This window comes from Lucilia sericata, unplaced genomic scaffold (assembly GCF_015586225.1).
Source record: "Lucilia sericata isolate MDLA Ls3-8-SP2 unplaced genomic scaffold, ASM1558622v1 Contig000581F_arrow, whole genome shotgun sequence".
NCBI lineage: Eukaryota > Metazoa > Arthropoda > Insecta > Diptera > Calliphoridae > Lucilia > Lucilia sericata.
This window is the reverse complement of record NW_023994588.1, coordinates 237,990-264,190: the sequence shown is the minus strand read 5'-3', so window position 1 is coordinate 264,190 and position 26,201 is coordinate 237,990. Positions and strand designations below refer to the sequence as shown.

Here is a 26,201-nt window from a genome sequence, read left to right as displayed (position 1 = left end):
TAGTCTAGTCTATAGTCTAGTCTATAGTCTAGTCTATAGTCTAGTCTATAGTCTAGTCTATAGTCTAGTCTATAGTCTAGTCTATAGTCTAGTCTATAGTCTAGTCTATAGTCTAGTCTATAGTCTATTCTATAGTCTAGTCTATAGTCTAGTCTATAGTCTAGTCTATAGTAAGTCTAGTCTAGTCTATAGTCTAGTCTATAGTCTAGTCTATAGTCTAGTCTATAGTCTAGTCTATAGTCTAGTCTATAGTCTAGTCTATAGTCTAGTCTATAGTATAGTCTATAGTCTAGTCTATAGTCTAGTCTATAGTCTAGTCTATAGTCTAGTCTATAGTCTAGTCTATAGTATAGTCTATAGTCTAGTCTATAGTCTAGTCTATAGTCTAGTCTATAGTCTAGTCTATAGTCTAGTCTATAGTCTAGTCTATAGTCTAGTCTATAGTCTAGTCTATAGTCTAGTCTATAGTCTAGTCTATAGTCTAGTCTATAGTCTAGTCTATAGTCTAGTCTATAGTCTAGTCTATAGTCTAGTCTATAGTCTAGTCTATAGTCTAGTCTATAGTCTAGTCTATAGTCTAGTCTATAGTCTAGTCTATAGTCTAGTCTATAGTCTAGTCTATAGTAAGTCTATAGTCTAGTCTATAGTCTAGTCTATAGTCTAGTCTATAGTCTAGTCTATAGTCTAGTCTATATCTAGTCTATAGTCTAGTCTATAGTCTAGTCTATAGTCTATCTATAGTCTAGTCTATAGTCTAGTCTATAGTCTAGTCTATAGTCTAGTCTATAGTCTAGTCTATAGTCTAGTCTATAGTATAGTCTATAGTCTAGTATAGTCTAGTCTATAGTCTATTCTATAGTCTCTATAGTCTAGTCTATAGTAAGTCTATAGTCTAGTCTATAGTCTAGTCTATAGTCTAGTCTATAGTCTAGTCTATAGTCTAGTCTATAGTCTAGTCTATAGTCTAGTCTATAGTCTAGTCTATAGTCTAGTCTATAGAGTCTATAGTCTAGTCTATAGTCTAGTCTATAGTCTAGTCTATAGTCTAGTCTATAGTCTAGTCTATAGTCTAGTCTATAGTCTAGTCTATAGTCTAGTCTAGTCTAGTCTATAGTCTATTCTATAGTCTAGTCTATAGTCTAGTCTATAGTAAGTCTATAGTCTAGTCTATAGTCTAGTCTATAGTCTAGTCTATAGTCTAGTCTATAGTCTAGTCTATAGTCTAGTCTATAGTCTAGTCTATAGTCTAGTCTATAGTATAGTCTATAGTCTAGTCTATAGTCTAGTCTATAGTCTAGTCTATAGTCTAGTCTATAGTCTAGTCTATAGTCTAGTCTATAGTCTAGTCTATAGTCTAGTCTATAGTCTAGTCTATAGTGTAGTCTATAGTATAGTCTATAGTATAGTCTATAGTATAGTCTATAGTCTAGTCTATAGTCTAGTCTATAGTCTAGTCTATAGTCTAGTCTATAGTAAGTCTATAGTCTAGTCTATAGTCTAGTCTATAGTCTAGTCTATAGTCTAGTCTATAGTCTAGTCTATAGTCTAGTCTATAGTCTAGTCTATAGTCTAGTCTATAGTCTAGTCTATAGTCTATTCTATAGTCTAGTCTATAGTGAAAACTATAGTCTAGTCTATAGTGAAAACTATAGTCTAGTCTATAGTGAAAACTATAGTCTAGTCTATAGTGAAAACTATAGTCTAGTCTATAGTTAGTCTATAGTCTAGCCTATAGTTAGTCTATAGTCTAGTCTATAGTCTAGCCTATAGTTAGTCTATAGTCTAGTCTATAGTCTAGTCTATAGTCTAGTCTATAGTCTAGTCTATAGTCTAGTCTATAGTCTAGTCTATAGTCTAGTCTATAGTCTAGTCTATAGTCTAGTCTATAGTCTAGTCTATAGTCTAGTCTATAGTCTAGTCTATAGTCTAGTCTATAGTCTAGTCTATAGTCTAGTCTATAGTCTAGTCTATAGTCTAGTCTATAGTCTAGTCTATAGTCTAGTCTATAGTCTAGTCTATAGTCTAGTCTATAGTCTAGTCTATAGTCTAGTCTATAGTCTAGTCTATAGTCTAGTCTATAGTCTAGTCTATAGTCTAGTCTATAGTCTAGTCTATAGTCTAGTCTATAGTCTAGTCTATAGTCTAGTCTATAGTCTAGTCTATAGTCTAGTCTATAGTCTAGTCTATAGTCTAGTCTATAGTCTAGTCTATAGTCTAGTCTATAGTCTAGTCTATAGTCTAGTCTATAGTCTAGTCTATAGTCTAGTCTATAGTCTAGTCTATAGTCTAGTCTATAGTCTAGTCTATAGTCTAGTCTATAGTCTAGTCTATAGTCTAGTCTATAGTCTAGTCTATAGTCTAGTCTATAGTCTAGTCTATAGTCTAGTCTATAGTCTAGTCTATAGTCTAGTCTATAGTCTAGTCTATAGTCTAGTCTATAGTCTAGTCTATAGTCTAGTCTATAGTCTAGTCTATAGTCTAGTCTATAGTCTAGTCTATAGTCTAGTCTATAGTCTAGTCTATAGTCTAGTCTATAGTCTAGTCTATAGTCTAATCTATAGTCTAGTCTATAGTCTAATCTATAGTCTAGTCTATAGTCTAGTCTATAGTCTAGTCTATAGTCTAGTCTATAGTCTAGTCTATAGTCTAGTCTATAGTCTAGTCTATAGTCTAGTCTATAGTCTAGTCTATAGTCTAGTCTATAGTCTAGTCCATGTTATAATCTAGAGTCTAGTCCATAGTCTACCATATAATAATAATTGAAAAGTTATGTTCTGTTAAAAGTAAAATTTGAGTTTTTGTTCTGAAAGAAACTGCCTTGAAATATTTCTATGTAAATTTTATCTTTAACAAGATATCTTTAAATTAATTTTCATTTAAACAACTCTCCAACAAATACAACAATTTTTAAAGAAAAAACTTTTAAAAATTTACATATCCACAAGACGTTATAAATTTTGAAGTTTTATTTCTCTGTGTTAAAATTTTTGCAGCAAAGCAAGTGAGAAAAAAATCCATTAAATATTGTTTTACAAACAAAAATTACCCAAGTACCACCTGTGGTTTTTGTGGTTACAAATTTTTAGTAAAATCACTACACAAACAAACACTTGATGTGATTACCAGCAGATTTGAAAGAAGTAAACGTATCGTTTTTAGATAGCATTTTTTCCAAGTATGGAGAGAAAAGGTCAATTGTTAATTTCGTATTCCTTCATGTTGAAATAACGAAATATAACTAGAAGGGATACATAGGGATAGATAACATTTCCTGTTTGGGGTAGCCACACAGAACTGCAGGTTTAAAAATTTAATACACTCAGATACATATACATAGTCATATTCTTGGTTCCTCTGAATTATTTACTTACAATTTTAACTATTTAAGTTAAAGATGGTTTAGTCCTTGTTGGTTTGCGTAGCAAAGTAACTTAACTTTTGTATTTTAATAGAAGACTGACTTGTCTCCAGAAAATTGTTGAAGATTTAAACAAAAAAAAATCCACATTCACAAGAAATTACAATATGCCACAATATGTTCTTTGGTATTTTGTTTTCTTCGTCCAAAAAAGAATCTTTACGAAATCTTTACAAGTCCATTCGAAATGTAATAATATGATGTGGTATTTTAAGAGATTAAATTTAACTTCATGTGCAAGAAAGTAAAAGTTTTACACAATTACAATGTTTGGATAAAAAACTTAATACGAAAGAAAAACTAATTTCATGTAACTAAATTATATACATTTTTAGGTTTCTTTTTAGTTGCATTTAGTAGAAATTGCTTTTGTACCGAAATTGATTACTTTTAAAGGATAAGAGTAATGAAGAATAAAATGTCATTGAAAAAGTTAAGAAAAGGTGTATGTCGTTCTTTTCAATAAATAATGTTAAATTATATTTTATACTATAGACTACACTATAGACTAGACTATAGACTAGACTATAGACTAGACAATAGACTAGACTATAGACTAGACTATAGACTAGACTATAGACTAGACTATAGACTAGACAATAGACTAGACTATAGACTAGACTATAGACTAGACTATAGACTAGACTATAGACTAGAGTATAGACTAGACAATAGACTAGACTATAGACTAGATAATAGACTAGACTATAGACTAGAGTATAGACTAGACAATAGACTAGACTATAGACTAGACTATAGACTAGACTATAGACTAGACTATAGACTAGAGTATAGACTAGAGTATAGACTAGACTATAGACTAGACTATAGACTAGACTATAGACTAGACTATAGACTAGACTATAGACTAGACTATAGACTAGACTATAGACTAGACTATAGACTAGACTATAGACTAGAGTATAGACTAGACTATAGACTAGACTATAGACTAGAGTATAGACTAGAGTATAGACTAGAGTATAGACTAGACTATAGACTAGACTATAGACTAGACTATAGACTAGACTATAGACTAGACTATAGACTAGAGTATAGACTAGAGTATAGACTAGACTATAGACTATAGACTAGAGTATAGACTAGAGTATAGACTAGACTATAGACTAGACTATAGACTAGACTATAGACTAGACTATAGACTAGAGTATAGACTAGAGTATAGACTAGACTATAGACTAGACTATAGACTAGACTATAGACTAGACTATAGACTAGAGTATAGACTAGAGTATAGACTAGACTATAGACTAGACTATAGACTAGACTATAGACTAGACTATAGACTAGACTATAGACTAGACTATAGACTAGACTATAGACTAGACTATAGACTAGACTATAGACTAGACTATAGACTAGACTATAGACTAGACTATAGACTAGACTATAGACTAGACTATAGACTAGACTATAGACTAGACTATAGACTAGACTATAGACTAGACTATAGACTAGACTATAGACTAGACTATAGACTAGACTATAGACTAGACTATAGACTAGACTATAGACTAGACTATAGACTAGACTATAGACTAGACTATAGACTAGACTATAGACTAGACTATAGACTAGACTATAGACTAGACTATAGACTAGACTATAGACTAGACTATAGACTAGACTATAGACTAGACTATAGACTAGACTATAGACTAGACTATAGACTAGACTATAGACTAGACTATAGACTAGACTATAGACTAGACTATAGACTAGACTATAGACTAGACTATAGACTAGACTATAGACTAGACTATAGACTAGACTATAGACTACACTATAGACTAAACTATAGACTAGACTATAGACTAGACTATAGACTAGACTATAGACTAGACTATAGACTAGACTATAGACTAGACTATAGACTAGACTATAGACTAGACTATAGACTAGACTATAGACTAGACTATAGACTAGACTATAGACTAGACTATAGACTAGACTATAGACTAGACTATAGACTAGACTATAGACTAGACTATAGACTAGACTATAGACTAGACTATAGACTAGACTATAGACTAGACTATAGACTAGACTATAGACTAGACTATAGACTAGACTATAGACTAGACTATAGACTAGACTATAGACTAGACTATAGACTAGACTATAGACTAGACTATAGACTAGACTATAGACTAGACTATAGACTAGACTATAGACTAGACTATAGACTAGACTATAGACTAGACTATAGACTAGACTATAGACTAGACTATAGACTAGACTATAGACTAGACTATAGACTAGACTATAGACTAGACTATAGACTAGACTATAGACTAGACTATAGACTAGACTATAGACTAGACTATAGACTAGACTATAGACTAGACTATAGACTAGACTATAGACTAGACTATAGACTAGACTATAGACTAGACTATAGACTAGACTATAGACTAGACTATAGACTAGACTATAGACTAGACTATAGACTAGACTATAGACTAGACTATAGACTAGACTATAGACTAGACTATAGACTAGACTATAGACTAGACTATAGACTAGACTATAGACTAGACTATAGACTAGACTGTAGACTAGACTATAGACTAGACTATAGACTAGACTATAGACTAGACTATAGATTAGACTATAGACTAGACTATAGACTAGACTATAGACTAGACTATAGACTAGACTATAGACTAGACTATAGACTAGACTGTAGACTAGACTATAGACTAGACTATAGACTAGACTATAGACTAGACTATAGACTAGAATATAGACTAGACTATAGACTAGACTATAGACTAGACTATAGACTAGACTATAGACTAGACTATAGACTAGACTATAGACTAGACTATACTAGACTATAGACTAGACTATAGACTAGACTATAGACTAGACTATAGACTAGACTATAGACTAGACTATAGACTAGACTATAGACTAGACTATAGACTAGACTATAGACTAGACTATAGACTAGACTTTAGACTAGACTATGGACAATACCCTGCAGTAATTAAACGAATATATCATATATTCGTTTATATATATACATAAATATATGTACATAAATTCTAGAATATAGACTAGACTATAGACTAGACTATAGACTAGACTATAGACTAGACTATAGACTAGACTATAGACTAGACTATAGACTAGACTATAGACTAGACTATAGACTAGACTATAGACTAGACTATAGACTAGACTATAGACTAGACTTTAGACTAGACTATGGACAATACCCTGCAGTAATTAAACGAATATATGTACATATTCTTGTAATTGTTACATATCAATTAATAAAATTCGAAATGGAATGCAACTTTGTTTTAGAAAAAGTTTCTTTTGTACAAAGTTTCACAAATTTATTTTTTTCTTCCCTTTTCTTTAATCTAGCTTGTCTTTCATGTTGAAACAATAAGTTTAGTTTCACTTTTGATTGTTTTTCAAGTATTTTTAAAAATTTCAAATAAAAAAAAACTGGAAAATAAAAACAACCAAACTGATAAGATGAAAATCGATATTTAAACAAGTAGCAAAAGAAAAACAAACTTTAAAATAAACTTTTCTTTTATACAAAACATTTGGAAATTAAACAAAGCACACATACATACATATGTACATACGTATGTGCAGTGAAGAATCCCCTAATAATTGTATATAAAAGAGAAATACATATTGTATTAGAAAATTAATATTGATGAGTATTTAAGTATGAAATTTATACCCTAAATACTTTTACTTTAATTTCCCTGGTTGTTGAAATTATTGATTTTTAATTATTTGCGCACAATTAATACATTTGTTTCAACCTGGATGGATTTTAATTTCAGTTTTTTTAATTTTCCGCTTAACCTGCAAATCATCATAAAGTGTCAAAATAAGTTCATGTTGTTTTTTTGCGCCATTGAACAATTACAAAAGATGATTTGTTCGAACGTTCGTTAATGTTACAATATTTACGTCATCCTTCACCCCGTTTCAATATTTGTACACTACATCTGTACAAATTGTCCATGTGTCAACATACAAGTGTCAAATGTTTGTTTGTAGTTTTAGCAATTTAGTTTCTAATATGTTGCGATACTTTGCATAACTACACTGGAAAATTTTTGCGACTACACCTTTAGTACTATGATGATGGTTATGGGAATTGATTGTAGGTATTGAAGTAAATTCGAGTACATGGTGAAAATTTTCTCGTCATCATAAGATTTTATTAAGTATTCGGCTAAAGTGAGGGATTGAAATAATGACTAGACTTTGAGAAATATTTCTCTAGAAAATTAAGAGAGAAAAATTAATTTCTATTAGAAATTTTTGGGAAAGATTTCTCTAGAAAATATTGAGTGAGATTTACCTTGGGAATGGGAGATAAATATCAATAAAAAATCTTGTGAGTGAAGAGAGAGTTCTATCGAAAATATAGAGCGTGATTTCTCAGAAAATCTTGCAGGATGTTTCTGAAGATAATCCCAAGAGTTCAATATATGTATATAATGGAGATAGATTTATATAGTAAGATTTGAGAGAGATTCCTATAGAAAATCTTGGGAGAGCAATTTTTACAAAATCTTAAGAAAGTTTTCTGTAGAAAGTAAAAGATTTCTATTGAGACTATAGACTAGACTATAGACTAGACTATAGACTAGACTATAGACTAGACTATAGACTAGACTATAGACTAGACTATAGACTAGACTATAGACTAGACTATAGACTAGACTATAGACTAGACTATAGACTAGACTATAGACTAGACTATAGACTAGACTATAGACTAGACTATAGACTAGACTATAGACTAGACTATAGACTAGACTATAGACTAGACTATAGACTAGACTATAGACTAGACTATAGACTAGACTATAGACTAGACTATAGACTAGACTATAGACTAGACTATAGACTAGACTATAGACTAGACTATAGACTAGACTATAGACTAGACTATAGACTAGACTATAGACTAGACTATAGACTAGACTATAGACTAGACTATAGACTAGACTATAGACTAGACTATAGACTAGACTATAGACTAGACTATAGACTAGACTATAGACTAGACTATAGACTAGACTATAGACTAGACTATAGACTAGACTATAGACTAGACTATAGACTAGACTATAGACTAGACTATAGACTAGACTATAGACTAGACTATAGACTAGACTATAGACTAGACTATAGACTAGACTATAGACTAGACTATAGACTAGACTATAGACTAATAGACTAGACTATAGACTAGACTATAGACTAGACTATTAGACTAGACTATAGACTAGACTATAGACTAGACTATAGAACTAGACTATAGACTAGGACTAGAGACTAGACTATAGACTAGACTATAGACTAGACTATAGACTAGACTATAGACTAGACTATAGACTAGACTATAGACTAGACTATAAACTAGACTATAAACTAGACTATAGACTAGACTATAGACTAGATTATAGACTAGACTATAGACTAGATTATAGACTAGGAATTTAGACTAGACTATATACTAGACTATATACTAGACTATAGACTAGACTATAGAATAGACTATAGACTAGACTATAGACTAGACTATAGACTAGACTATAGACTAGACTATAGACTAGACTATAGACTAGACTATAGACTAGACTATAGACTAGACTATAGACTAGACTAATAGACTAGACTATAGACTAGACTATAGACTAAACTATAGACTGGTCTATATACTGGACTATAGACTATTGTTGCAAATCTCAATAGAGAAAATCTGGAGTCCATCAACGAAATAGTATTCTATCGAAGCAACGATATACCTTAATATAAATATAATATAAAGCTTTCTATATTCGAAGTTTTTTGCTCAGTGCTCAATTAGCGCATCTAAATAAACTTTTCAAAGCCATAAATGCTCGTGCCACCATACAGATTCGTGTAAATGGAAAAACTTTTATTGGTAGTTACGAGAAAAAAAAACGTATTTTTTTTGTAATGGTTGACAACAAAACATAAAAATAAACTTTGTTTAACTAACTAAATTTTCAACCAACCATAATTGTCAAGCCACTTTCAAAGTGACTGATATGTTTTGATAGTTCAAATTGGAATTGGGAAGATTTTTTATATAAATTTTGTACTTTGTGTGCTATCATAAAAAAGAAGCAATGACAATAACAACTACAATTTTTTATAAATATTTTTGTTAAATATTTTTTTTCTCTTTTTTTTTGGTTGAATATAACAAAAAAGGATTTGTTTTGTGTAGAGATACTTAACCATTTGACCTTCTTTTAGTGGTGAATGTATATAAATTGTATTTAGAATTGTGTATTTTTGATTGCGCAGTATGAAATTGAATTTTTTAAATCCTTTGAAATGTACTCCAAACAAATTTTAAAGTTTTCATATTGAATTTGTGAAAAAAGGAAAATAAAATTAAAATGATTTTTTTTATGTTGGTATAGTTAAAGGCAAAAGTTGATAAACATTAGGGATTTTTTAATTAAAAAAATGTTAAGCATAATGTTCATTTTAGAAAGTAGAGTTTGAAATACAAAACTTATATTTTTTGGTCCGTTTACTTTTATATTTTACTGTATGTAGTATTGTAAATATTCATATGTTATTATTAAAAATAAAAAACTAAAAAAAAGTTTTTTAATAAAAACCATTATATTGTTCTTTAACCTTAATAATTCTCAAAGCTAAAATTTATTTATGTGCGAGTGAATAGTTAATTGATTTATTTGTTGCATTTAAATGCCAGAAGCGGTTCAGTATGGATGCACTTCAGATCAAAGGTCTAGGTCAATAGGCATTTTCAAAGAAGAGAATTTATATCTTTTATATTAAAAGAAAACTAGCTAACGATTATTATTAAAAAAATTCGTTTAATTAACAATTGGGAGAATAAAGAGAGAAAGATTTCTATAGAGAATTTTGTGCTTAATAACGAGAGAGAGAAAACTTTGAAAAAGTGAGTGAATTTTCTATAGAAAGACATTTGTATAGAAAATCTTGAGCTTTCCAAAGAGAGAGAGAGAGAGAGAGAAAGAGCGATTTATATTGAAATCTAGAGCTCTGCAAAGAGAGAGAGAGAGGAGGAGATTTCTATAGAAATCTTGAGCTCTACAGAGAGAAATAGAGAGAAAGATTTCTATAGAAATCTAGAGCTCTCCAGAGAGACAGATAAAGATTTATATAGACATCTTGAGCCCTCTATAGAAAATAAACAATATCTTGAGATCGACAGCAAGAGAGGTAGAGAGATTTCTCTATAGAAAATCTTGAGCTTTCTAGGGAGAGCGTTTTCTATATATCTATAGAAATCTTAAGCTCTCCAAAGAGAGAGATTTCTATAGAAAATCTTGAGCTCTCCAATGAGAGAGATTTCTATAGAAAATCTTGAGCTCTACAGAGAGACAGAGAAAAAGATTTCTATAAAAATCTTGAGCTCTCCAGAGAGGCAGAGAAAAATATTTCTATAGAAATCTTCAGCTTTCTATAGAAAATAAACAATATCTTGATATCGACAGCAAGAGAGGGAGAGAGAGTTTTCTATAAAAAATCTTGAGCTTTCTAGAAGGAGCGATTTCTATAGATATCATGAGGTCTCTAGCGAAATAGAGAAAATCTTAAGCTCCCCAGGCAGAGAGAAAGAGAGAGGCAGATTTCTATATATAATTACAATAAAAAAACAAACTCCAATCTAATTTCCATAAACATTTCTAAGTCTTGAAACTTAAACTTAAATTAATTTTCATTCTAAAAACCCACAAAACTGTTACCAAATAACTTCTTCCATTGAAAAATCATTTTATTGGTAAAACCTCAACAAAACATGTTTCCCCGTTGCTCAACTATTTTCTTTATTAAGCAATAGTTTTTCCTGGTTTTTCTAACAAACGTTTTTTTTTTATATTTTCATGTCTTTTAGTTAAATTTTTTTCAGATTCATTCATTTAAGTTTGCAATATTGTAAAACTCTTGGTGTATCTAAAAAGGATATGTCTGTGTGTCCTTTTTTTTTCTTCTTTGTATAAGCAGACATTTTGTGATATTTTCTAGTGTTTCTATTTGTGTGGCAAAAGGTTTTTGTGTGCAATTTATTTGTGTGATATCAAGAAGACCGTGTGGCCTAATGGATAAGGCGTCGGACTTCGGATCCGACGATTGCAGGTTCGAGTCCTGTCACGGTCGAAAGGAGATTTGTTTTTATTTTTTTATTTTTTTAATAAAAATAATATTTAATTTTGTATTTAAAAGTTTCCATTTGAATATAGTAGTATTTAATGAAGGATTTTATTGGAATCCTTGGTTGGTAAGCGAGAGAGATTTTCATGATTTAGTGAGTGTAAGAGAGTTTTTTTTTTCTAGAAAATCTTGAGCTAGCAGGAGAGAGCGATATTTTCATCTAGTAAATCTGCAGATAGCGAGTAATTTGTTTGTGTGATGCCAAGAAGACCGTGTGGCCTAATGGATAAGGCGTCGGACTTCGAATCCGACGATTGCAGGTTCGAGTCCTGTCACGGTCGAAGGTGGATATCTTTTTATTAATTTCTTTAAATATTTTTTCATTGAAATTTAGGAAATTGATTAGTCAATGAAGAATGTCATTGCAGCTTTTAAGAGAGTTCAGAGAGTTTTCATATAGAAAATCATGAGCTCGTGAACGACAGAAACATTTTTTAAAGATAACCTTAAGCTACCGAACGAGAGAGATATTTTCTATATTTTTAATCTTCAGATAGCAATAAAGAGAGACATGTTCTATAAAAAAATCTTGAACTAGTGAGTGCGATAGTGTTTTTTTTAGCTGGAGAGCTGTAGAAATATATTATTTATAGAAAATCTTAAGGTTTTTTTATAAAATAACTTGAGGTAGCAAGAGAGAAGTACGTTTTCTTATAGAAAAACTAGCGCTGGCGAACAAGAGAGATTTTCTTATGAAAACTCATGAGCTAACGACTTTCTTTTATGAAGTCTGGAGCTTATGAATGAAACTGATATTTTCTTCTGAATCAATAAGCGAGATAGATTTGATTTTGAGTCTGGAGCTAGCGAGAGGGATAGAGGGAGAGAAAATAACTTTCTTATAGAAGGAAATACAGACATTTTCTTATAGAAAACTTGATCTAGAGAGAGATTTTCTTATAGCAAAACTTGAGATAGTGAGAGAGATTTTCTTATACAAAAAAATGAGATAGCGAGCGAGAGAGATTTTCTTATAGAAAAACTTGAGCTAGCGAGAGAGAGAGTTTCTTATACAAAAACTTGAGAGAGACTTTCTTACACAAAAACTTGAGCAAGCTAGCGAGAGAGAGATACATTTTTTTATAGAAAAACTTGAGCTAGCTAGCGCGCGAGAGAGAGATTTTCTTACTTGAGTAAGCGATCGAGAGAGAGAGAGAGATTTTCTTATAGAATAAATTGAGCGATCGACAGATTTTCTTTTAGAAAAACTTGAGCTAGCGGGCGAGAGATAGATTTTCCTTAGAAAAACTTGAGCTAGCGGGCGAGGAAGAGATTTTCTTATGGAAAAACTTGAACTAGCGAGCAAGAGAGAGCTTGAAGAGAGTTTTTCTTATAGACAAATTTGAGCTCTCGAGCGAGAGAAAGATTTTCATGTAGAAACACTTGAGGTAGCGAGCGAGAGAGAGATTTTCTTATAGAAAAACTTGAGCTAGCGAGCGAGAGAGAGATTTTCTTATAGAAAAACTTGAGCTAGCGAGCGAGAGAGATTTTCTTATGGAAAAACTTGAGCTAGCAAGCAAGAGAGACATTTTCTTATAGAAAAACTTGAGCTAGCGAGCGAAAGAAAGATTTTCTTATAGAAAAAATTGAGCCTATGAATCCTGTGAAAGTGAGAGAGATGATGAGATAGCATGCGAGCGAGTGAGATAGATTTCTATAGAAAAACACTCACACTATTTAGTGTTCGTTATAGCACCCCCTCATTGTTCTAAAAGATAATTTAAAGGTTTCCGACCTTATTCTTTGTGGCATAAAAACAACAACCGGATGTTAAATGTAAAACAATTTTGAATTCATTCTTATTTCTAAAATTTTCTAATATTTAATTCATTGTTATTATTTGTTACTCTTTGTTTTAGTTTTTTTTTTCAAAATCCTAGCGACCCCTTCACCTATAAAAATCCTCAGTGTGGCCTCTTTTGTAAATAAAGAAATTGTGAAAAAAAAAAAAAAATAATTCATTAGAAATGTTTTTATTTATTTTAACCTTTTTTCAGCAATTGTTTATTTTCCCTAATATTGTTGTTGTTGTATTTCTCCTTTCACTAATTTTATCATTCTTTGAAAAAAAGCATCGGTTTAATTTGTTGTCTTTTTGTTGTCATAACAAATGAAGAAAAGAAAACAAAAGTATTCTAGGAAAAATAAAAAAAAAAACTAAAAGCGAAATGAAAATCCCTTCTGGCAATTAACTCCTTCTAAGAAAATTTTATAAAACGTTTCGGTTTTTTACTCAAGCCTTCTGGTGTTGTTAAGAACTCATAACAATTGACACTTCTAGAGGGTCAGGAGAGAGGTCTGTTGGAAAATAGAAGAAAAAAATTGGTATTGTTTTATTTTGTCTTAAACATTTCGACATTTTAAAACAACAAGATGAAAGAATTTTAAGAATTATAGAGGGAAGTGAACATAAGGATAGACAAAATGGTTTCGCTTTTAGCCAGGTTATAGTACATTATAATGATTATCTTTGGTTTATAAAAGCTATTTTTTTAGGTAAAAGACGCTGAAAGATTTCCTTAAACATTACAAAATGCTACTGGAAAAAACTTTGATTTTAAAGTTTCATTTAAACTAAACTCTTTATAACTCAATTTTTTATCAATAACTTTCTATAAATAAGGAAAACTTCAAAAAAATACTGAACATTTTTCAAACAACAAAAACTACCTTCAATCATTCAACCAATACTAAATAGTTAAAATGTTCCATTTAAACAACAATATCCTCGAAACAATGTGTGTAAATGTGTTTATGGCTAATTGGTTGTTAAACCCCATTTATTTTACAAAAAGGATTGTATTTATTTTTCCTTTTTCTCTTATATATTTTTTTCTACATTGTTTGTTGCTGTTAATGTTGTTATACATATATAGTTGTTTAGGTCAAAACTAAATTGCTAGAGAAATTAAGTTGAAATAAAGTGAAAATTTAATCATATAGAAGAGGAAAAAAACTGTGTTAACACTCTTTCTGTAGTAGGCTTGTTTGTAGAAAATAACCCTTTTTTTGTTAAGAGAAGCCTGTTTAAACAAACATGAACTTCAACATACAAATAACACTTATGGGATAAATGTATTTTACGTATTGTTATCATAACACTAATACAAACAGACACATTTAAACGATTGCAAAACATTTCAACTTTACTGTATATGGTGATGTGTGTATGTAGTACGTGTGGCGAAAATATGTCTGCGTTTAAATGGATTTATATTTTATACAAAAAAAAAAAAATATTGTAAATATAATCTGGGTTGTGGGTATATTAGGGTAGTTTGAGTTCAAGGAAACTTTTCATAATTGCAGATTTGTATAGAAAATTGTAGATTCGGAAGAGAATTCTCGAAAAATTATTTTTTTAAAAAACTTTAAAATATTCGAAATAGTTAGTTAGTTAGTTAGTTAGTTAGTTAGTTAGTTTAGTAGTTAGTTAGTTAGTTAGTTAGTTAGTTAGTTAGTTAGTTAGTTGTTAGTTAGTTAGTTAGTTAGTTATAGTTAGTTAGTTAGTTAGTTAGTTAGTTAGTTAGTTAGTTAGTTCGTTAGTTAGTTAGTTAGTTAGTTAGTTTAGTTAGTTGTTAGTTAGTTTAGTTAGTTAGTTAGTAGTTAGTTTAGTTAGTTAGTTAGTTAGTTAGTTAGTTAGTTAGTTAGTTAGTTAGTTTTTAGTAGTTAGTTAGTTAGTTTAGTTAGTTCGTTAGTTAGTTCGTTGTTAGTTAGTTAGTGTTTAGTTAGTTCAGTTTCGTTATTAGTTAGTTAGTTAGTTAGTTCGTTCTTTCGTTCGTTCGTTCGTTCGTTCGTTCGTTCGTTCGTTCGTTCGTTCGTTCGTTCGTTCGTTCGTTTTCGTTCGTTCGTTCGTTTCGTTCGTCGTTCGTTCGTTCGTTCGTTCGTTCGTTTTCGTTCGTTCGTTCTTTCGTTCGTTCGTTCGTTCGTTCGTTCGTTTCGTTCGTTCGTTCGTTCGTTCGTTCGTTCGTTTCGTTCGTTCGTTTTCGTTCGTTCGTTCGTTCGTTCGTTCTTCGTTCGTTCGTTCGTTCGTTCGTTTCTTTCGTTCGTTCGTTCGTTCGTTAGTTAGTTAGTTAGTTCGTTAGTAGTTAGTTAGTTAGTTAGTAGTTAGTAGTTAGTTAGTTAGTTAGTTAGTTAGTTAGTTAGTTAGTTAGTTAGTTAGTTAGTTACTTTGGGGCACCCTAATATATATCGTAAGTTAAGTATATATGTAAGTGGTTCCTCATGAAAGTGTTTATATTTCACACTTTTGTAATATAATACGGAATAACTACAACAGCAACCACAAAAATAATAATAACAACTACAAAAATCCACTTGTTATATCACTTGTCATTCTTGTTATTTACCACTTGTATACTTGTAGACTTGTTGTAACTCGTACAATTTACACAATTCCACTTGTGTCGTATATTTTTGATCGTATGCGAAAAGAAGCTAAATTATTAAGTAACTGCGCAAAATTCATGTAAAAGCCATTGTTAATGTCAGGTCGAGTTGTTTCTTCCTTTTTGCTTTCATTTATATGTATTTTTCCTTCCTTTGCAATTTAATGTAATAGACCAGACTAACACCACATACAGTGTTATGAAGTGGTTATAATGTATTTAGTACAAGTATTTGCGATACACTTTAAGCAAAAAAAGAGTTGATTATTTAGGACCTTTTAAACATTTTCAATTTGACCTTATTATGGGAGGGATGAAATGGTTCAATAAATTTTGTGCAGAATTATTCTTATGGATGTATACGAATATAATCTAGAATTTAATTTTAGCCTTTACGATTTACGAATATGTATGTGGTACTTGCTGTAGCGTAAAAATGCGAAGAAAATAATCTCACACTTATTCAGCCATTTCGTAATAACATGTTGTTTTAACATGACCATGACAAACTTTTACACAGATCCTAAATGTCATTTTATTTAAGTGCAATTGAAAATATGTTATAGGATTTTTTACACTCTCTTTTTTTATTATCTTTATTATACGAATACCCATAAATTTTATATAGAATATGTAGCTATATATGCAAGTTTGTACAAATATTATTCGACAACAAGTGCTTTTGTTCATTTCGTTACGAAGTTGTAAAAATAATATGCAAAATGTGTAAAAAATGAATTAAAAAAAAAACGTATGAAGAGGAAAAACGAATGTGTGTGCACTTATAAAAATGTTTCCATTACGATATTTTCTGTCGTTTTGTTTGTTTTGCTCCTGTCTACATATCGAATTTATTGTCATTTATGACTTTAACAATTTCCGTTTGTAATAAATTGTAATAATATGTTAAGTTTATTGTTATTTATGAAAATTGCTTTCGATTGTAGTAATAATAAAAATGAAGAAAAAACGATATGCAGATAACATGCTGGGCGTATGAGTTATAGTTTTGCTAATAAAATATTGCGTATACGTCTAGGATTAAAGTAGCAATGAGTTGTGAGTGGTGCAAATAGATTAATAATTTATGAAAAATATACATACGCATACATAAACAAACACCTATATATCTAGTCCATAGTCTAGTCGGTAGTCCAGACTATAGTTTAGTCTATAGTCTAGTGTATAGTCAAGTCAATAGTCTTGTTTAAAGTCAAGTCTATAGTCTAGTCTAGTCTATAGTCTAGTCTATAGACTAGTCTATAGTCTAGTCCATAGTCTAGTCTATAGTCTAGTCTATAGTCAAGTCTATAGTCTAGTCTATAGTCCAGCCTATAGTCTAGTCTATAGTCTAGCCTATAGTCTAGCCTATAGTCTAGTCTATAGTCTTGTCTATAGTCTAGTCTATAGACTAGTCTATAGTCTAGTCTATAGTCTAGTCTATAGTCTAGTCTATAGTCTAGTCTATAGTCAAGTCTATAGTCTAGTCTATAGTCAAGTCTATAGTCTAGTCTATAGTCTAGTCTATAGTCTAGTCTATAGTCTAGTCTATAGTCTAGTCTATAGTCTAGTCTATAGTCTAGTCTATAGTCTAGTCTATAGTCTAGTCTATAGTCTAGTCTATAGTCTAGTCTATAGTCTAGTCTATAGTCTAGTCTATAGTCTAGTCTATAGTCTAGTCTATAGTCTAGTCTATAGTCTAGTCTATAGTCTAGTCTATAGTCTAGTCTATAGTCTAGTCTATAGTCTAGTCTATAGTCTAGTCTATAGTCTAGTCTATAGTCTAGTCTATAGTCTAGTCTATAGTCTAGTCTATAGTCTAGTCTATAGTCTAGTCTATAGTCTAGTCTATAGTCTAGTCTATAGTCTAGTCTATAGTCTAGTCTATAGTCTAGTCTATAGTCTAGTCTATAGTCTAGTCTATAGTCTAGTCTATAGTCTAGTCTATAGTCTAGTCTATAGTCTAGTCTATAGTCTAGTCTATAGTCTAGTCTATAGTCTAGTCTATAGTCTAGTCTATAGTCTAGTCTATAGTCTAGTCTATAGTCTAGTCTATAGTCTAGTCTATAGTCTAGTCTATAGTCTAGTCTATAGTCTAGTCTATAGTCTAGTCTATAGTCTAGTCTATAGTCTAGTCTATAGTATAGTCTATTGTCTAGTCTATAGTCTAGTCTATAGTCTAGTCTATAGTCTAGTCTATAGTCTAGTCTATAGTCTAGTCTATAGTCTAGTCTATAGTCTAGTCTATAGTCTAGTCAATAGTCTAATCTATAGTCTAGTCTATAGTCTAGTCTAGTTTACAGTTTAGTCAATAGGGAAGTTTATAGTGTCGTGTATAGTCTAGTTTAATGTCTACTCTATAGTACAGTACTGTATAGTCAATGGTCTAGTCTATAGTCTAGCCTACAGTTTAGTTTATAGTTCCAGTGTTTTCCATCAACTTTATATCTATTTTGTTTTCATAATATATAAGTGCTCCAACAAGTGCTGTCAAACAATTTCCCCTCAAAAAGCCACAAATATTTGTGGCAAAATTCCATGATTTATCCTAAAACACAGTCAACAAAACAAAGCAAAAATATAATACTTGCAATAATAAACAATCAAAATTGAATGATTGATTGCACTCTCCCGTATTCAAAATAATGTTTACGATTCAAGTATAATATTATTTATACAGTTTTAATAACAATTGCTTATTTAAGAAATTATTTCACAATAATTGTATTGTATACTTTGTATAAATTTTCCTAAATATGGTTTTAATATTAGCTGATGCATACGTATTTGAATTATAAAATATTTGTGGTTTGGTCTGGTTTAGTAAGTTTTATTTATGTCATTTTCTCTGTTTTCATAATTTTGTTTTACACATTGGTTTTTGTTGGAATATAATTTGGTTTTTGAAAAAAACTCATAACGCACCACAATAATCTGTTTAATAATGTTGTATTAAAATCACATACATACATACACATAGAAACAGATATACACATACATATATTTGAAAATAAATTTACAATAAATATCTAAATGTAAATGTTGCTGTCTGATATTGCTGCAACAATTTGTCTTGAAAATGAGATATTTGTGTTTGAATATATCTATGTATATCTGTGTGCTGTGAATATATAATTATATGAATAAATGTGAAATACTTATACTCTGTATAAGTATGTTAATGTATCCTAATATACGAATATGTTTATATACACATTTTTGTATATTTGTTTTATAAAAAGTTAAATAAGTAACAAACTGTTATATTCATAAAATAATAATTGTATGGAGTAATGAACGTTGGAGTGTTTATATTAAGTACAAACTGCCAAGTTTTGGAAAGAGTGTCATAAGTTATAAATATTGGTTTGATACCGTCTAGTCTAGATTATAGTTTCTTCTCTAACTAGCCTAAAGACTAGACTATAGACTAGACTATAGACTAGACTATAGACTAGACTATAGACTAGACTATAGACTAGACTATAGACTAGACTAGACTATAGACTAGACTATAGACTAGACTAGACTATAGACTAGACTATAGACTAGACTATAGACTAGACTATAGGCTAGAATATAGACTAGACTATAGACTAGACTATAGACTAGACTATAGACTAGACTAGACTATAGACTAGACTAGACTATAGACTAGACTAGACTAGACTAGACTAGACTAGACTAGACTATAGACTAGACTATAGACTAGATTATAGACTAGACTATAGACTAGACTATAGACTAGACTATAGACTAGACTATAGACTAGACTATAGACTAGACTATAGACTAGACTATAGACTAGACTATAGACTAGACTATAGACTAGACTATAGACTAGACTATAGACTAGACTATAGACTAGACTATAGACTAGACTATAGACTAGACTATAGACTAGACTATAGACTAGACTATAGACTAGACTACAGACTAGACTATAGACTAGACTATAGACTAGACTATAGACTAGACTATAGACTAGACTATAGACTAGATTATAGACTAGACTATAGACTATAGACTAGACTATAGACTAGACTATAGACTAGATTATAGACAACACTATTTTATATTGTCCTGATAGACCTTGAGTCCGTTCTATAGTCTTCACTGTAGTTTCAGCTACAGTCTGGTCTATTGTCAACCTTAGATTATCGTCTACCCTACAGTATTAGTACAGTATAGGCTGCTCTAAAGTCTTATATGTAATCTTTAATCTAATTTTATATACACAAAAAATTTAAATTTTTACTTATAACATTCTCTTCTCAAATGCTCAATTTATAGATTTTTTGTCTGTTCATAAAATTTTATAGTGTTGAGCTTATTCTCTATGCAGTATTTTTATGGCTTTAATATTATATTTTATTTATTGTTATTCATGTTCGTATACATATGTATGTGTGTATATTAACTATAAATACATGTGTGTGATTTTGCTAAAATTGTTATGTGGTGGTAAAATATTATTTCGGCCATATGCAGACATAATCATGTGCTATCAGAATCTTTGTATATTGATATTTGCATTTAAGGCATTTTCTAGGTCATTTAAACACACAATGTATAGCTTTATGATGACAGAATATAGTGGTTATTTAAGAACGTTTATTATATTAGCAAATACATATGAAATAGCTATCAGATTTATATCATTTATCAGGACATGGCAAGTTAATACGTCAGGAATCTGAAGTGCTGGTTATGTTGCAAAGACATATGTACAATTGAGAATTTTAAAGGATTATTTTGTAGAACTCATAATATTCTTGTATAAATAATTTGTAGTCATTAGTAGGACTATGTTTTAGTGTGGCAATAATGTAGAAGAATTTAGTAGAATTGCAAAATTGTTAGTAACTTTTAACAATGTTTTAATTTAAGATGTAGTTGGAAAACGTCATTTAACTTTAGCAACATGTTTTTATTGGTATCATGTTTTCTATTTCATACAAAAAGATTTTTCTCAAAACTTTTTGATGCATAGACAATTTTAACGAACATTTTCTATAAAAAGAGCTTTTTTGGGGGCATTTTCTATAAAAAGAGAATTTCTCGAAAATTTTCTATAAAAAGAGAATTTCTCGAAAATTTTCTATAAAAAGAGATTTTCTGTAAAAAGAGAATTTTCTCGAAAATTTTCTATAAAAGGAGAATTTTCTCGAAAATTGTCTATAAAAGGAGAATTTTCTCGAAAATTGTCTATAAAAGGAGAATTTTCTCGAAAATTTTCTATAAAAGGAGAATTTTCTCGAAAATTTTCTATAAGAAGAGAATTTTCTCGAAAATTTTCTATAAGAAGAGAATTTTCTCGAAAATTTTCTATAAAAAGAGAATTTTCTCAAAATTTTCTGTAAAAAAGAGAATTTTCTCGAAAATTTTCTGTAAAAAAGAGAATTTTCTCGAAAATTTTCTGTAAAAAAGAGAATTTTCTCGAAAATTTTCTGTAAAAAAGAGAATTTTCTCGAAAATTTTCTGTAAAAAAGAGAATTTTCTCGAAAATTTTCTGTAAAAAAGAGAATTTTCTCGAAAATTTTCTGTAAAAAAGAGAATTTTCTCGAAAATTTTCTATAAAAGATAGAATTTTCTCGAAAATTTTCTATAAAAGAGAGAATTTTCTCGAAAATTTTTAATATAAAAGAGAGAATTTTCCCGAAAATTTTCTATAAAAGAGAGAATTTTCTCGAAAATTTTCTATAAAAGAGAGAATTTTCTCGAAAATTGTCTATAAAAGAGAGAATTTTCTCGAAAATTGTCTATAAAAGAGAGAATTTTCTCGAAAATTGTCTATAAAAGAGAGAATTTTCTCAAAAATTTTCTATAAAAGAGAGAAATTTTTCGAAAATTTTCTATAAAAGAGAGAATTATCTCGAAAATTTTCTATAAAAAAAATTTTCTCGAAAATTTTCTATAAAAAGAGAAATTTTGCGAAAATTTCTGTAAAAGAGAATTTTCTTGAAAATCTATAAAAAGAGAATTTTCTTGAAAATTCTATAAAAAGAGAATTTTCTTGAAAATTCTATAAAAAGAGAATTTTCTCGAAAAATTCTATAAAAAGAGAATTTTCTCGAAAATTTCTATAAAAAGAGAATTTTCTCGAAAATTTTCTATAAAAAAAATTTTCTCGAAAATTTTCTATAAAAAAGAGAATTCTTTATAAAAAACTGAATTTTGTCGAAAATATTCTATAATAAGAGAATTTTCTCTATAAAAAGAAAATATAATTTCCTCGAAAATTTTCTGTAAAGAAGGGAACTTTCTCCCAAATTTTCAATAAAGAAGAGAATTTTCTAGAAAATTTTCTATAAAAAGGGATTTACCTCAAAAATTTTCTGTAAAAAGAGGATTTTCTCGAACATTTTCTATATAAATTATCTAAAAAAAATTTTTTATGGAAAAAGAATTTTCAGGAAAATTTTTAATAAAAAGAGATATTTTCTATAAAAAGAGAATATTCTCGAAAAATTTTTATAATATATTTTCGAAAATTTTCTGAAAAACAAATATTTTCATTTTTGAAAATATTCTTTATAGCGTTAATGCTTCAAAATTTTGCTTATGAAGTAATATTTTTCAATAATATATTTTAAAGGAAACCTTTAAAATTTGCATATTTAAATCCGACCAACCAAACATATGTAATATATGACCATTTATCTTTATTATGCTCAATGACATGACTTTTGACAAATGTCCATATTACTTTAGTTCGATGGTCAAAACTACAATCTAATAATTTAATACCAAAGAAAATCAGTACAAATCCTTAAACATATACATTTACTCTGCAAATATTTATGCTGGTTTAGCTCTTGTTAGATAAAGGGTTCAAATATTGATATCAGCACATTTTCAACCAAAAAAGAGCAAGAAATTTCACAATTTATTTTCAATTCATTTGACTTGAAGCCATTAATAAATGTCAAATGAATTTAAGAAAAAAGAGAAAGTAGCAAGAAGGATGTAGGATGTAGGAATGTGTTTTAAAGACGAGATTTTAGAAAAAGTTTGATTTTTTATAAAGTGAAAAGTAAAATAGCTTAAGATGGCTGAATAAAACAAATAAATGAACAGATAAATAATAAAATAGAAAGAACAAATATAGACAAACACATCATTTATATGGCTTAACAAAACAAAAAACAGATATTTTAGGAAAATCCTAGAAAAAAGAAAAAAAGACTAACAAGATACAATGTTGCCAATATTGACAAGAAATAAATAAATGAACATTTAATAAACTTAAACTTAAAAAAATACGGAAAATAATCAAAATAATAAATTCTTCTGTGTGTTATTATTTATTGAATTTAATAATAAAACAACAGGTGGCGTATGATTAATAAATAACCCACACATGTGTTACAAATATCACTCATACGCTCTGTGCTGCTGGGTTTTTCTTTATGTATTTTGTTATTTTCTCCTAAAAGCTTATTAAATATTTATCAATTTATTCTCGTAAATATCAATCTAACACTTGAAGTAAATCTATAAAAGCGTAAATAAACAGCTTTAAGTTGGAATTTATCTAACAAATAAATATAAAACTGTATAACCAAACAGACACACACACAAGTAAAAAAATTCTCTAAAAAGATTTTCTAATACAATCTGAAGAAAAAACATTTGTCAGATTATCATTTTTAAATTGTGGAAGCAAGGGTAAGCAGTAAATATACATACATACATATTTGAATGTGTTTTCTAGGAATAACAAATGTGTGTTTAAAAAGGGATTTTTCTAAAGAAATTTTAATACATGAAATGTTTTAAAAATTGTATGTTTATAGCATGAGTGTATTTTACAAGGGTTCTTTAGAAAAACAAAAAAACAAATATTTTACACATTTTATCCTCTAACAGCTGTTTGTTGGTTATAAACTTTATAAGTAAAAAAAAAATATATTTTTATATGTTTTCTTTGCACATTTTGAATAGACTAACACAAGAACTACTAAATAGAAATCTTGCCACTTCGATTTGTATGTTAATGAAGTAAATTGTTTTGGTCAAATCAACATTTACTCGATAATCAATCAAGAGGTTTTGAGGTGTTGTATAGAGTTGTTGAAGTTTTAAATTAGTTTTAGAAACACCTTTCATCAGGTAATTTCAAGTGAATTATCTGGTCATAAAGAAATTGGTAAAATAGTAATACATTTCTTTGTATCGATTTTGGGCGCTATGTAGAATAACCAACACATAAATATCGTTGTTAAGCGGAATATCCCTACGAGGATAATCGACAACGAAAGAGCGATTGTACATACTTGCTCTAATAAGAAGAGAACTTGATAAAGTTAAACTAACGAATGTAAAATCATATACAAAGAGAGCTGAATTAAAATTAAAGGTGGACATACGGACACACGAAATAATGGAGCGAGTAGGACGACTATGTCATGACAGGAAGAGAAGAAAAATAAAATTTTTCGAAATGTTTTTTTTTAATTTTTCTACACGAAAAGAAAATTTTCTTACAAATTTTCTATAAAAAGAGAATTTTCTTAAATGTTTCTATAAAAAGAGAATTTTCCTGAAAATTTTCTATAAAAAGGGAATTTTGTTGAAAATTTTTTATAAAAAGAGAATTTTTTATACCCTACACCACTTTAATGGGGAGGGTATATTGGATTTGTGCTAATGTTTGTAACATACAAAAATATTCGTCCTAGGCCCACCTTAAAGTATATCAATAGGCTTAGAATCGTTTTCTGAGTCTATTAAGCTATGTCCGTCCGTCCGTCTGGCTGGCTGGCTGTCCATGTAAACCTTGTGCGCAAGGTACAGGTCGTAATTTTCAAGATAATTGGATGAAATTTGGCACGCACGTTTTATTTGACCTAAGGACGAAGCCTATTGAAAATGGTTAAAATCGGTCTATTATTTCACTTAGCCCCCATAGAACAGAACCCCCCGAAAAGGGCTTCTGAGCTCATAATTATGTTAAATATACAGATATACCGATAAAATACGGCACAACTAAGTTTTATAGAAGTCTTGATGACCCTGCCAAATTTCATAAAGATCGGGCCACATTTGACCCTAGCTCCCATACAAAGTCCCCTTCAGAAAATTACTTGAATGTCCCAAATTAACTTATAAACACAAATATCGCGATGAAATTCTGCACAATAAAATATTATGTAAATATAAATATATTCACAAAATTTTATCGGGCTTGGTCCATATTTGCCCCTATAAAGCCTCTTTCAGAAAATTAGTTTTTCATCCGTAAATTGCTTAAATGTATCGGAACAAGGGAATATTGAAGATAAATGCTTTATTATGAAAAATAAATCACATTTAATATTCATAACTGGTGTAGGGTATCATATGGTCGGCCCCGCCCGACTATACTTTCTTACTTGTTTTTTTTTAAATTTTCCATAAAAAAGGGAATTTTCTCGAAAATTTTCCATAAAAATAATTTTTTCTCGAATTTTCTATAAAAAGAAAATTTTTCCGAAAATGTTCTATTAGAGAATTTTATCGAAACTTTTCTATAAGTGAATTTTCTCTACAATTTTATATAAACGAATTTTCTCTACAATTTTCTATAAACGAATTTTCTCGACAATTTTCTATAACCGAATTTTCTCGACAATTTTCTCGAAAATTTTCTATAAGAGAATTTTCTCGAAAATTTTCTATAAGAGAATTTTCTCGAAAATTTTCTATAAGAAGAATATTTACTCGAAAATTTTCTATAAGAAGAATATTTTCTCGAAAATTTTCTATAAGAAGAGAATGTGCTCGAAAACTTTCTAAAAGAAGAAACTTTCTATAAGAAGAGAATTTTCTTGAAAACTTTCTATAAGAAGAGAACTTTCCCAAAAATTTTCTAAAAAAAGAGAATTTTCTCGAAAACTTTCTATAAGAAGAGAATTTTCTCGAAAATTTTCTATAAAAAAAGAGAATTTTCAAGAACATTTTCTATAAAAGAAGAGAATTTTCTCAAACATTTTTTATAAAAAAGAGAATTTTCTCGAAAATATTCTATAAAAAAGATAATTTTCTTGAAAAAAAAAGAGAACTTTCTCGAAAATTTTCTATAAAAAAAATTTTCTTTAAAAAGAAGAGAATTTTCTCGAAAATTTTCTATAAAAAAGATAATTTTTTTTCGAAAA

At 29.4% G+C, this 26,201-nt stretch overlaps 2 non-coding genes across 2 annotated transcripts; both read left to right on the top strand.

The window, feature by feature from the left end:
- The first annotated feature begins 11,547 nt into the window (after positions 1-11,547).
- Positions 11,548-11,620, top strand: Trnar-ucg. The gene has a single exon. It is a non-coding gene; the product is annotated as a tRNA-Arg (tRNA).
- Positions 11,621-11,882: 262 nt separating this feature from the next.
- On the top strand, positions 11,883-11,955 carry Trnar-ucg. Its single transcript has one exon. It is a non-coding gene; the product is annotated as a tRNA-Arg (tRNA).
- The last annotated feature ends 14,246 nt before the right edge of the window (positions 11,956-26,201 follow it).